The following is a 14,154-nucleotide window of genomic DNA, read 5'->3' as shown; positions in this document are numbered from 1 at the left end:
TGCCAGACCTGGGTCGCCAGCACCCGAGGGAGCATCGGCAGGTACAGGTTGACTAGGCACCAAAGGTCGGTGGGCAGTGGGGTGAGCCCAATTCTCATTAGTCTCAAGGGTTGATTGTACAGTCTTGGCACCAACGAGCCAACCGCAGACTGCCGTCCAATTTGCCAGGATAAATAAAGCAAGCTGGGCTCGTCCAGGCTTGGGGAGCGGCTTGAGTGCTAAGGGTGGGGCCCATGGAAGCTTTGCACTTGTACCAAAAGCTCACAAAAGCTCTCTTCGCATGCCTGTAGCGTGAATCACGCTGGGGCCGGCATCGCGCCGGACGCGCCCGCAGAGCCAAGGCTGGGGTGCATTGCGCCTGCGTGCTGTTGCACAGTCTGCAGGATGTGTATTTTATTTTTCGGGGACTGTAACCATGGAAGCCCAAAGGAAGGAAGGGCCAGGAAGAACAAAGAGTACTGCCATAAGTCTCGGAAAACCCTCCGTTATAATTTTCTTATTTTACGACGGGGATAAAAGGATGTGTCACAGCGGAAGCCACACACATCAGGGTTGGGGAAACATCCCAACCCAAGTCCTGCAGCAGAGCGTCCACAGATGGACCCGGGATGCGGAACACAGACAGACAGGAGGGAGCTCTGTGATGAGAAGGGGAGACCAGCAACACTAAGATGGAAAAAATAATATACGTAAACACTTGCACGTATTCACCTTCATGAGATTGAGAGTGCAGTGTGCGTGGGTGACTCGAAGGAAATATTTGACGCCTAGCTCAGGTCTGTAATTTTTTTTTTCATTACAAATCGAAAAATAAACGTGTTTTTGCACAGTGCAGAGCGGGGTGGGCTCATTTGGGAATCGCATTAAACGTTGTGCCACCAGATGCGTTGCTTTTGGTCGGAGGTCGTTAAAGAGCAGCTAGAGGAATCAGCAGCAAGAGCTGGGTCATCGACTTAAAAGGGAAAGGTAGCTCCAGTGCTCGGCTGACCGCCAGGTAGTGCTTTCTCGAGATTGCCAGAAATGGTGGGTAAAAGGCGTATCACTTTCCAGTCTTCCGGGTGGGAGTTTGGACTCGCAGAGGCCAGGGGATGTTCTGAGCCGCTGGAGTCAGACCCGCTGCACCCCAGCTCTGCCCCTGCCCAAGCTGGTGTCGTCAGCTCATTCCTGTCCAGCTTGCACAGCCGTGTGCTGCACATCCTGTATCGAATCTGTAGGTGTCAGCCTCTGTAGACGCTGCCTGGGGTGTGCCTGCAAGTCCGAAACGGGAGCGGGGGATTGCAGATCTGTACGTCAGCATCTCACCATGATCCAGCACTGAACTGCCAGGTTCCCCATCCTTCATCCCCAGAACAGGCTTTTGAACAGGCCCTGTATCTGCCAGATTGAATGGAATGGGGACATCTGGAAGTTTCTTACACGCTACTAACAATATTAACTAGTCTTCACTGAGGATCTCGAGCCAGGCCCCAGGCTCTAGACATTTCCCACTAAAGTCTGCAATCCTCCAGATCACCTGGAGACTCCCATTAGCCACTTGGCCACCAGTCCAAGTTGAGGGAGAGGAAGGAACCAGTTTTCAGTCAAACCCCGAGGAAGAGACAGAGCTGGGCTTGGAACCCCAGTGTGTGGGCCACAGAAGTCCACTTTACACAACCGTGGGCTATGTCTGTTCTAGTGAATGATGACTATCAGCCTGAAGATCTCCTGTGGTTCCCAGCATGTGGGAAAAACACAAACGGCAGCAACAACATGGTGGCCGTCTAGCCCATGGACTCTGAAGGCACAGTCTCACCTGGCTACTAAACATGGGACCCGTTGCCACCCATGACTGAGATAATTGAGAGGCATGTCAACCACAGATAGTCATGAAAAACTTTCTAAATCTGGATTTTACAACTATCTGCCTGTCTATGTACCTATCCATCCATCCATCCATCCATCCATCCTTTCTCATCCATCCATCCATCCTTTCTTATCTATCCATCCATCCATTCTTCCATCCATCCATCCATCCATCCATCCATCCATCCTTCTATCCAACCATCCTTTCTTATCCATCCATCCATCTATCCATCCATCCTTTCTTATCCATCCATCCATCCATCCATCCTTCTATCCATCCATCCTTTCTTATCCATCCATCCATCTATCCATCCATGCATCTATCCATCCATCCATCCATCCATCCATCCCTCCATCCATCCATCTATCCATCCATCCATTCATCCATCCATCCTTATCCATCCATCTATCCATTCATGCAGCCATCCTAATCTATCTGTCTAGCTATCTGCCAAAACACCTAAACTATAAGACAAAACTAAATTTTCTTAAGTTTAAAATATTCCCCTTCTTTTATTCTTATTTTTTTATTTTTAAAAAGATGTCATTTATTTATTCATGAGAGACACACAGAGAGAGGGGCAGAGACATAGGCAGAGGGAGAAACAGGCTCCATGCAGGGAGCCGGATGCAGGACTTGATCCCAGGACCCTGGGATCATAACCTGGGCCAAATGCAGATGCCCAACCACTGAGCCACCCAGGTGTCCCAATTCCCTTTCTTGAAAAAAAAAGTGGAGATTTTTTTTAGATAAAGAGGAAGGTTGATCTTTTTCCAAAAAGTATAAGTAATAAGATTCTCCTGCTCTCCTTCCATATCCTTGACGCTTCTTTTTTCCCATTTTTTCTGGCCCTTCTGAATAGGCCGAGCTTCGGGTCCTTGGTTTCTCTCATCTCATGGCCGCGTAGCCATATACCTAGGACAGGTTCATTGTCAACATGATGGGAGGGAGCACAGTGTCGACTGTGATAATCCTATTTGTTCAGAGATGTCCTGGGGAAGCAGTCTGTGTTGCTGTGGACTCTAGACTCATATTACAAGAAGGTTCAGGTCATGAATTGCCAGCATTGATCCTCTTGAGGATAGACACTACAGAGAAAAATAAAAACCTGAGCTATTTAGTATATTCATCTTAAAAGCAAAAGCAAAACCAAGGTATCCTCAATACTTACAAAAAGAAATAAATTGAATTATTTTTTAAAAAACCAGCTTCAGGTCTCATCTCATTTAATTGTTAAGTGTTGGTTTACTCATCTGCCTTAGGTCTGATTTCTGACTAACTGACCACAAGAAAAAGTGTTCCCAACAAGCCTATTGTATGAACGATATTTGGAGCAGAAGAAAGCAAGCCATGTGGGATCTCAAGCCAAGTTGTGCAGAAGGAAACCTCCACTTGAACCTACAGGGGACTCCGGAGGCTAAGTGTGCATCAGGGTCAGTTTGTACCACCTCTCTGGAGGTGACAGGGTGGGGAGAGAGGGTGGTTCCAGGAAACCAAGGTCTGCTTTCTGCAGAGGGTCTCGTGTGGGAGAAGCACGGCACATGTATAACCACGGAGGGTGCACGGAACCAACGAAAGGGACCTTCCTGCATGCTGAGGCATCGCTGAATATTTCCAGTACACCACCTTCTCTGTCACCCCAATTCAGTCTTCCATGGAGGAGCCGGTGCTCTTCCTTCTACAGCCAATCCTGAAATCTATGGAAGTGTTCCTCTCGAAGACACAGGTCATTTCCCCTGGACTGAATTCCTCCTTCTGTGTCTCTTGCTTTCTTCTGACCTTCTTATGAGCTCTAATGCTCCAGGTGTGGTCCAGGACCAGCAGCATCGGCATCACCTGGTCTGAAATGTGGACCCTCGGGCTCCAACCCAGACGTGCCCCATCAGAGTCGGCATTTCCACAAGATCTTCAGGGATTGCCCGAGGTTTGAAACGCATGGTCCTCGGGGCATCCATCCATTCTGGGCATTTCCTCATGGCTAATCCTGAGTCTCTGGGGGGAAGGTCTATTCTGTATGACTCAAAGATGATACTCCAGCACTTGGCTTATTTTTGTACATTCACACTAGGATTTATGTATTTTGAACACAGTTTGCAGTTGTTTTAACTTGGCATCTTGAGTGTCATAAGCATAGTGATTTTCTTCTAGTTAATTAATGTTCTATTGTCAGGAACCCACTCCCCAGTGGTTAGATATATCTCAGGTCTACCCTGGAATCCATTTTTCTGGTATGTTTTCCATGCAAGCTGAAATTTCAGGTTCTTTCCAGTTTGTGAATTATACCAATCCGCCCTTCCATAAAGGTTTGGCCAGTGCCCTCAAGGTCAGTCCCTAAATGAAGGACTGTGAGTACATGAACAGGTCGCTTATCCCACATGTCGCTTCCCCCACGGTACCTCACATACATGTGGCTTTCAGACCCGCCACACAGCCTTGTGCTACTGACCACCTAGATTCATTCTTGAAGAAGCTCAAATGGCATTGGCTCTGCAGGCCCAAGGCACCCCACTTTGTGACCATCAAGGTAGAGAGTAGAATCTGACACCTTAGAAACTCAATTGGTCCACCATCAGGCTGGAAACAGCAGGAAATGGAAATCCTGACTGTTTCCTGAGATCGTAAGGTTAAAAAAAAAAGTGTTCCCATGCCAAGCAAGAGCGACATGTGTGCACTTAAAAATGGCGATTAAGCCATTGACTGATTCAGACCCTCTTTGACGGTGATGACCGGAAGAATAGTTACCCCTCATCTGATGTTCAGAGGGATGAGAAATTCTGATGACTGACTCTCTCGCTGGCATTTCCACATGCTGGGCGTGAATTTTTCATGTGCCCCAAATTGTCCCCAGAACCACAGATGGGAAGCTTGAAGAGATAGCTTGACGGCCCTTGCTGACTCTGGCTCTGATGCACACCACAAGCTTGACGGGTCTTTAATAACAACTAGAGAGAGAAGAGGGGAGCCTTCTGCACACCAGATGGGCACAGACTTCAGCCATCATGTGTTTGAACGAAGCAACCCAAGCGGTCCAGGGGATTCAGTGACATGGCCTGCAGACCGTACAACACTCTCGATCACTAGCAGTTTACCCGAAACCCAGACACGTGACACCTGGCATCACAAAGGGGTGAAAATCATCTGCATGTTTCACATGCATAGAAATGAGGATGCCAGAATTTGGCCACATACCCAGGAAAGAAAATCCTATCAATGGGACTGCATTTTGGGGTAAAACTTGCCTTTATTGGGTATAGAAATGTCTTCCTTCTTTGAATGGCGATTTCAGATCCTTGGCGAGTTCTTGGATTCACCCCGTTCTTACATGGCCCTTGTTGCTGGGCTCTGAGTTGGCTGTGGCTTGTGGGGTCACAATGCAACAGCGTCTATCTGCCATGAATGGGGAAGGACTAGCTGGTGGAGAAACGGAGTCTCCCTGGAAGGATTGGCTTAGGACAGAGGAGATCATGGGGAAAGGCACACATCATTGTGTTCTGGTTTCTTCTACTATTAAGGACTCTCTTTTCTGGGAGGGTGGCACCTACTCTCCCTCCCTCCCTGCCCCTCCCTCTTTCTCCACACTCATTAAAGATTTACAGTCTTAGAATGTTATTCCAACTTCTCATACCGACCCCACTTCCTGCCCACACATACAGTCATTAATTGTGGAAAATGTGTCTGTAACTGAAATATTTACTGGCAGTCCCAGAGAGCCACGCAGATTTCTTATAAACTCTCGAACTTCAGCTCATTTTCTCCAGGTTGCCTTGTCTCTAAGTAGAAGCACGAGTGCCCGTGACTCCATGAGTGTGCAAGTCCTCGCATGCTCCGTTGCTCCACGGTATTTATTCGCTGCATCTAGTTGAAACTTTCCTACTCAAAGCGTAAACACCAGGCTCTTTCAGACAGATCATGGGGATGGCAGGCTTCGACACGCAGGGTGCCGTCAGGCCGGCTCAGAGGCTGATGCTACAGAAGGGCTTTTGCAAGGCAGTGATTCAGGATAGCTGCACAGATGCAGCTGGAAGGCAGAAGGCCACCTTGGAACAAAAGTCCCTTCAGGGATTAGCGAGCTGACAAACAGTGGGAAGGGGTGTTGGCACGTGGAGTGAGCCAACAGGCAGTGAAGCATTCGCTTGGCATGGCCACAACATCATGCTGGTTGGCAAAACTCGGCGCTCCTGTAGCAAACCCGGAGGGACCGTAACTAAAAACGTTGCCACAAGGAGCCACAAGGAGAAACAAATCTATCCATGGGAGCGATGTCTATGGGCAGGACTGACGCTGTCAACCTCCCATGTTTGCCAAATGGACTTGGCCATGAACAGTAGTCTTGCAATTGGATCTGTAATTCATCTCAGCGTTTGACCGTGTTACAGAAGGCGGCTCCAAGTGACAGGAGCAGTTTCCTTTTCAGCACAAATGGTCTGATTACAAAGAGATCACACTGGCCTTCTGCCCTATGTGCACTGTGAGGTTGATGGCGAAGGCCATGGGCATGGCCTAAAGACCTTGTTGAATGGCTGTTGCCAAACAGATCGATAAATACAGGGAACAAATAGAAGGTTGCCATGGGGGGATGGGCGAAATGGTGAAGGGGAGCAGGATGCATGGACTGAATTATATTGTGGAATGGATAAGTCACGGGGATGCAAGGCCCAGCACAGGGAACACAGTCAATGATATTACAACAGTGCTGTAGGGTGACAGATGGCCGCTACGCTTCTGGTAGTCTTATTGAGTAAGACTTGTTGAATCACTATGTTCGACACCTGATACTAATGTAACAATGTGTGTCAACTATACACCAATTAAAACAAAACAAAACAAAACAAACAAACAAATATATATATATATATATCTTGCGATTCAGTCATGTAATATGACATGAAAATCTTTAATTGGTTCCCTATTTGCAAAGGATATGTTTGGAAGCCCTTGACGCTGGGGGCTGTTCCGTGTCCTGGCCCCCAGGTTATGTTTTCAAATTCACTCTGAGCTGCCTAACTGCCCCCTCACTTCCCTATGCATCCTGACATTGTCACCATGTTCCAACAACACATGCATCTTCATCAACTGTGGAGCTCACATAGTTCTCTGCCTGGAAACTTCTCGCCTAATTTCTTTGTCTTGTGAGTTCTAGTTTGTTCTCTGAGGTCTGGGGCAACTGTGACCTCTTATACTAACACCCTATAGCACCCCCTTTCTGGGGATCCCCTTATGGATTTTCCCTATCTACGTGAACTACTTAAAGGGTTCACATTTTCATTCACCTCCATGTTTCCAATACTTAGTCGATTTCCTTAGCATAGCACTGTGTGTATTTCATGGCAACCTCGACTCTACCCACATTTTTTTGTCTTCATACCTGGGCCAGGTATGAAGGACATGTCACAGATGTTGCTGTCAAGCTCTGCGAGCCAGGACAGTACCCAGAACATGGTACATTGTTGTGTGGCAGAAATACATACATCCTCTGAGCTGCCTAACTGCCCCCTCACTTCCCTATGCATCCTGACATTGTCACCATGTTCCAACAACACATGCATCTTCATCAACTGTGGAGCTCACATAGTTCTCTGCCTGGAAACTTCTCGCCTAATTTCTTTGTCTTGTGAGTTCTAGTTTGTTCTCTGAGGTCTGGGGCAACTGTGACCTCTTATACTAACACCCTATAGCACCCCCTTTCTGGGGATCCCCTTATGGATTTTCCCTATCTACGTGAACTACTTAAAGGGTTCACATTTTCATTCACCTCCATGTTTCCAATACTTAGTCGATTTCCTTAGCATAGCACTGTGTGTATTTCATGGCAACCTCGACTCTACCCACATTTTTTTGTCTTCATACCTGGGCCAGGTATGAAGGACATGTCACAGATGTTGCTGTCAAGCTCTGCGAGCCAGGACAGTACCCAGAACATGGTACATTGTTGTGTGGCAGAAATACATACATCCTATTATGGGACCACATCACCTTTTTCACTAAAATGAAAGGAGACAAGGTCTTTGCAAAAAATATAAAATGCTATAGCAGGGTAAGGTAAAACCAGGAAAAAGTCCTGCATCATAAAATGTATTGCATCAATTTAATGTGTAACATCTGGAGTCTAAGAGAGCCAGTATGTTAGGGAACTGTGAACGCATCAAGTTTATTTTATGTGCGCCTTTGGTCAGACACGATATGAATATCCCTTGCCTGGCAAATGCTCAGTCATGGGATTTATTTCTGCTGGAAACGCAAAGAAGGCAGCAAAAACTGGCACATTTGTGGTCTGTCATTTTTCAGGCTCCGAAATGACCTTATAGACAGGATTTTTGCAGGTGGCCACTATAACCAAAAATGTCTTCGCTAACTAGCAAAAGCAGTACTAAGTAGCTAAGTAGTTGATGGTAGATCAGATTCCTTACTTATGGTTGTTTTATGTCATACAGCAACACACCGTTCCAAGCTATCAAAATTTACAGCTTCCCGTGGTTTCCATGTGTAATCAGACCTCAAAGTGATTTCTCAGCTTCTATCATGGAGAACGTTTGCATTCGTTAAGCAATGGGTTTCATACCAGCTTTGGAAAATTGAAGACAGACATTCAAAATTCTACCCAGGTCACCCATGAGGTTAAACTGCACTGAAACGGAGAAAGGAAGCCTATTTATTGATCTTCATGACATCCAATAGAGACATGGCTGTGAATTATCACCCCCCATTGTCCCTTTCCTGGTCCCCAGGCAATGCACAAGTCAATATCCTTGGTTTTACCCTTCAAGAAGGATGTGACTTGGAATCCACCCAAGACTCTAATACAGCTGGGCCTCCATTTTCCATCACATGGATTGTTCTAATGTGGTTGACACGGGTCTCAAAACACTAAATAGCCGAGCAAGATGAGTTAGCAGTCTCAAACCAGTCAGTGGAATTCACCATGTTAACAGAAAAGAAAAGAAAAAAATCCAACATCTCTTCATGCTAAAAATTCTCAGTAAACCAAGAAAAGAAAAAACTTCCTCAACTTCTTATAAAAGGCATCCACAAAACAAAACCCCAAAACACAAAAAAATAAAATAAAAATAAAACCTACAGCACATCCTTACCTTTTGCGTTTAACATTATACTAGGGATCCTAACTATTGAAATAAGGTTTTAAAAATTGGTAAAAATGTAAATAAAAGGCAGCTCTATCAGAAGGGAAGAAGTGGGCTTGTCTCTATTCACTGATGGTATGATCATCTGTGTAGAAAATCCTAAGACAACTACAAAAAAAGCTACTGGAACTAATACGTTAGCAAGGTTGCAGGTTACTATGTCAATATGCAAAAATCTCTTGTGGATTGAACACAGGCCACTGAGTTTTTCAGTAATACTGCTTCTCTCTCATGAGATTGTGTTTTAATGTCTTGGTAAACAGAGTAACTTAAAAAAAAGTCATATTGGATAAGATCTGCATGCCCTTTTTTCTTATTAATTTGTCTTTTGTCAGTTTAATTTACAGGGTGCCCGGGACTTAAGAGGATAGGGGAAGATTTTACTTTTATTCCCCCTAAGCCACTGAAGGGCAGAGATTATTATGTATGTGTGCGTGTATGTCTTTGTGTGTTTTCAGTGCCTCTAAAACACTTCAACCATTTCTGCAATCTTAGAGTTTTTTTAAACAATATTTCTATATTTCAGAACTGATCATCAAATATTGGAGGAATCTGACAACATTTCTCCAAAATACTGGAAACGGGCTTCAATGATATGATGTGTTCCTTCAGTCTTAGTTCATATAATTATATATTATTTTTTCAACTACTACCTTTTATTGAGTGCCTATTATATATCTGGTATCATACTAAACAATTTGATATACTAATCTCATTGTAAACTCACATTTTTCAAAAAAAGTTTTCATTTGTTGAGTATCAAGCACTGACTTGAAAGCTAATGGCCTGATAAAGAAGATGTGGTGTAGATACATAATGGAATATTATTCAGCCATAAATAAGAGTGAAATCATGCCATTTGCAATGACGTGGATGGAACTAGAGGGTATCATGCTAAGCACAATAAGTCAGTCCGAGAAAGACAAATACCACATGATTTCACTCATACATGGAATTTAGAAACAAAACAAATGAGTAAAGCAGGAAAAAAAGAGAGAAACAGATCAACAAATCAAGAAACTGACTCTTAACTCTAGAGAACGCACTGATGGTTACCAAGGAGAGGTGGGTGAGTGGATGGGGGAACAGGCAGTGAATATTAAGGAGAGCACTTATCATAATGAAATAAAATAAGTAAAATAAAATGATTTTTTAAAAAACAAATGGCCTATGTGAGTATAAAGTTTCAGTTTTGCAAGATGTAATGTGTTTCAGAGATGAGTTGCGCAATGATATGAATATACTTAGCGGTACTCAACTATACACTTAAAAATGGCTAAGATGATGCATTTTATTTTGTGTTTTAACCCAATTTAAAAATATATTGCACCAAAAAACATGCACATCACTAAAAAAAAAAAGCCCTCCCTCTTCAGCCAACCTGAAGATAATTATAGACACGTATGTCCTTGCATGCTTTCTGCTCTTAACAATCACTTGCAAGATAGTTCACCAAATGCCTATAAGCCTCTTTTTCTGGTTCACTGCAAAGCCGAGAAACAACCACGTGCATGCATCAGAGCTGAGGAAGTGCCAATCACAGCAGATTCATATCATGGGTCAGACCAAGCAGAAGGGGGCACCTGGATCTCATTTACCTGTCCACCTAGATATTGTATTTAAGAGGCTCCAATGGAAATCCATTTTTTTAAACCATATTTATTTCTTTTAGCCTAGCAGTCGAAATCAAAGAAATGTTCTTTCCAATGAGGTGGCTTCAAAATACATGCCCCCGGCCAAGCAACTGTTTTTAATCTGTTACTAATGGTGGCGTGGGCCAATATGGAAGGAGTGCTCCTGAAACAACCGGCAGCGTGGGAGTGCTGTGGCTACCTGTCCTTGTCTAATTCTTACTGTCAACATCGAGGTGGGGATTGCTGATACTCAGAATTGAAACCCCAGTAGCTGGTCTCCAGGGTCTGTGAAACTCTTGCCAGCACCCCACTGTTCATACCCGTAGATAGAAAAACAGCCCTTCCTTGGTGTTTCCACCAGATCCACAACCATATCCTTCTCCTGCACGTGTTAGATCACTTCACACCGGTGCAACTTGGTGTCACGTGCGTTGAGCCCATCTTGCCTACCTCTGTGTTGGTGATAAGTTCCCACCGATGCGACGAACATGTAAAGACTCAAAACACAAGTGGTGTATGTGGAGCCCCTTTACCCGTGCAGATGACAGAATCATTGCCTGTGTAGATGACACTCAGTTGGGGAAGATGGGGACATCTGCAGAGAGATCTCAGAGACAAGGCAGAGCAGCAAGTGGAAATATCATGTGGGAATAAAGCCATAGAGGGAAGAAGGGGAGGAAATTTCACTGTAGGTAGACGAACGTGGTCGGTTTCTGGAACAAAATGACTTTTGAGCTGAGATTTGCAATGCTAGGAGTCTAGCATAGGGCAATGAGGACAGAGAAGTGACGGGGTCCACAGGATAAAGGGGGGAGCACAAAGAAAACACACATGGACTGAGAAGAAGTGTGGAAAAAGGGGTCAAGAAACCCAGAAATGCAGACAGAGTCCATTCACCTTTTTATGCACAATAATAACTTCTGGTGCTCCTCTGACCCAGCCGTGATTCCCAGAGCAACCACTTTCAAGTTTGGGCATGTTTCCAAATTCCTTCGAGTGCAATCTTTATTTAAAAAAAAAAAAAAAAAAAAAAAAGCAAAGCAAAGCGAAACAGAAAAACAACAGTAGTGACAATAGCTTGGGCTAGTTTGTATGGAGAAGGAGAAAAATAAAAGCTTGCAAATGCCTGTGCACAGTGGTTTTCACACAATATGTTCTTCATAAAATAACCAAATGACAGAAACCAAAGCCAGAAGAATTGACTAATGAAGCAAAGAGTTAGTGGTGTGTCATTATAAAAGTTTGCAAACCTGAGCTTCATGGATATTCTTTCCAAGCACAGTTGGTCCTCCTTAGTCACAGATTCTATATTCACCAATACACTTACTACTAAAGCTGATTGGCAATCGCCTGATCAATACTCTTGGCACTTTTGCCATCACTTTCAGACACACACAGACTGGTGAAACCTGTGCCTCCTTCTGCCCACAATCCCAGCCAAGTTGGGACAGGGAGACAATCTTCCTTTGCATTTCTGTTCTCATTCAACAAATCAAGTGTCCTTCATGTGGTCTATTGGGTGCCATTTTTTTTCTTGTTTTTGTGCTTCCTGTTTATGATTTTCTGTTTAAAATGGCTCCATGTGTGCTTCTAAAGAGTTATCCAGTGCTCCCAAGGACGAGAAGATTGGAGTGTGCCTTACTGCAAAAATACATGTCTCAGCTAAGCTCTGTTCAGGCACGAGCTCTAGCGTTCTTGGCTGTGAGTCCAATGCAAATGAATCAACAATATCTAGTTGATAAGGTGTCTCTAAATAGGAACACACTGTATTGTGTGGAATATTGGTTCAGTATTGATTAATTCAGTGTTTGTGGTGACTTTGCAGGACTCCACCACTGTGAATCACAAGAACTAACTGTAATGCTAATTTTCACTTCTCCTGGGTGGTAACCTCCATCGATTCAAAATGCATTGGATTTGCTCATCTCTGCATTACTGGTGTCTAGCCTAATGCTGGGTTCCTAATAGACATCTGATTAGCACCAAGGCAATAATATGATCTACGCTGTGTTACAGGGAGAACCCTGGTTCCATTACTTGAATATCGTCCAGTCACAATGCAAAAGGCATCCCATTTGTGAAGGAAGTGGGATGCCAAGAAACAAAAGACATGAAATTTCTGTACTAAATCATGGCTGAATATAAGGTAAAATAACCATTACAGGAAAAGAATGGTAATTCAGAGCATGGCATCCTAATGAATGGTGCTTGAGGAAAGCAATCGTTTCCTTGATGTTGAGTTTGACCAAATGTCTGTTTCAAACAGGAAGAAGAAATGACAAGCACACAATCTGAAGTGTGTGAACACCTGAGGCATGAGTTTCACATGGTGGTTGTTAACCAATGATCACAAACTGGGTGGCGTACAGCAGCAGAAATTTATTCTCTCAAGCTTCTGGAGATCACACGTCCAAAATGAGGGTGTTGGATTCTTGCACTCCCTCTGCAGACACAGATGGAGCACTGAATCTCTGCCTGTTCCAGCTTCTGGTACCTGTAGACATTCCTTGCCTTGTGCACACATCCCTCAAAATATCTGACTTTACAGCAACACTGCATCATCCTCCTCTGTCCAAGTCATACAAGGACAGTCATCCTTGGATTTCCAGCCACATGGATAATCCAGAATGACCTCTCCATCTCAAGACCCTTAATCACATCGACAGAGACTGTTGGACCATAGATAGTTACATTTACAATTGCCGAGAGTAGGATACAAAAATAACATTAAGGGGCCATCATTTAACCTGCTCGCTACACCCCATATGCAGAGAACCACAGAAAGTAGCATATGATACTTCTTTTTTCTCTAAATTGAGATTAATTGACATATTTGTTTCATTATATTTGTCTATGCATATGACTTTCTTTTTAGATGTTTTTATTTTTATTTTTTAAAGATTTTTATTTATTTATTCATGAGAGACAGAGAGAGAGAGAGAGAGAGAGAGGGAGAAGCAGGCTCCATGCAGGGAGCCCGACGTGGAACTTGATCCTGGGTCTCCAGGATCACGCCCTGGGCGTTAAACCTCTGAGCCATTCGGGCTGCCCCTTTTTAGATGTTTTTAAAGATTTTATTTATTTATTTGACAGAATGAGAGCACAAGCAGGGGGAACAGGAGGCAGAAAGAGAGGGAGAAGCAGGCTTCCTGCTCTGTGGGGTTCAATCCCAGGACCCTGACATCATGACCTGAGCGGAAGCCAGCTGCTTGACTGAGCCACCTGGGTGCCCCATTAAATGTTTTTTAAAGATTTTATTTTGAGATAATCTCCACACCCAATGTGGGGCTCAAACTCACCACCCCGAGATCAAGAGTCACATGCTCTATGTTTTGAGTCGGCCAGGCACCCCTGCAGATGACTCTTCTGATCCACACAAATGTGCAGAGAAGGGAAACAAAATAAACCCAAGGTTTTCCAGGAGGTAACTCGGGAGTATGGGATTGCAGCAACATGCCAAATTCCTATCGTAGCGTGTTCCCAGAATTTTGTTAAGATGGCATTCATCCTACAAAAGCTCATTTAATGACAGTCGGTT

This window comes from Canis lupus, chromosome X (genome assembly GCF_003254725.2).
Source record: "Canis lupus dingo isolate Sandy chromosome X, ASM325472v2, whole genome shotgun sequence".
Taxonomy (NCBI): Eukaryota; Metazoa; Chordata; class Mammalia; order Carnivora; family Canidae; genus Canis; species Canis lupus.
The sequence above is the reverse complement of the archived record's forward strand: the minus strand, read 5'-3'. Positions refer to the sequence as shown.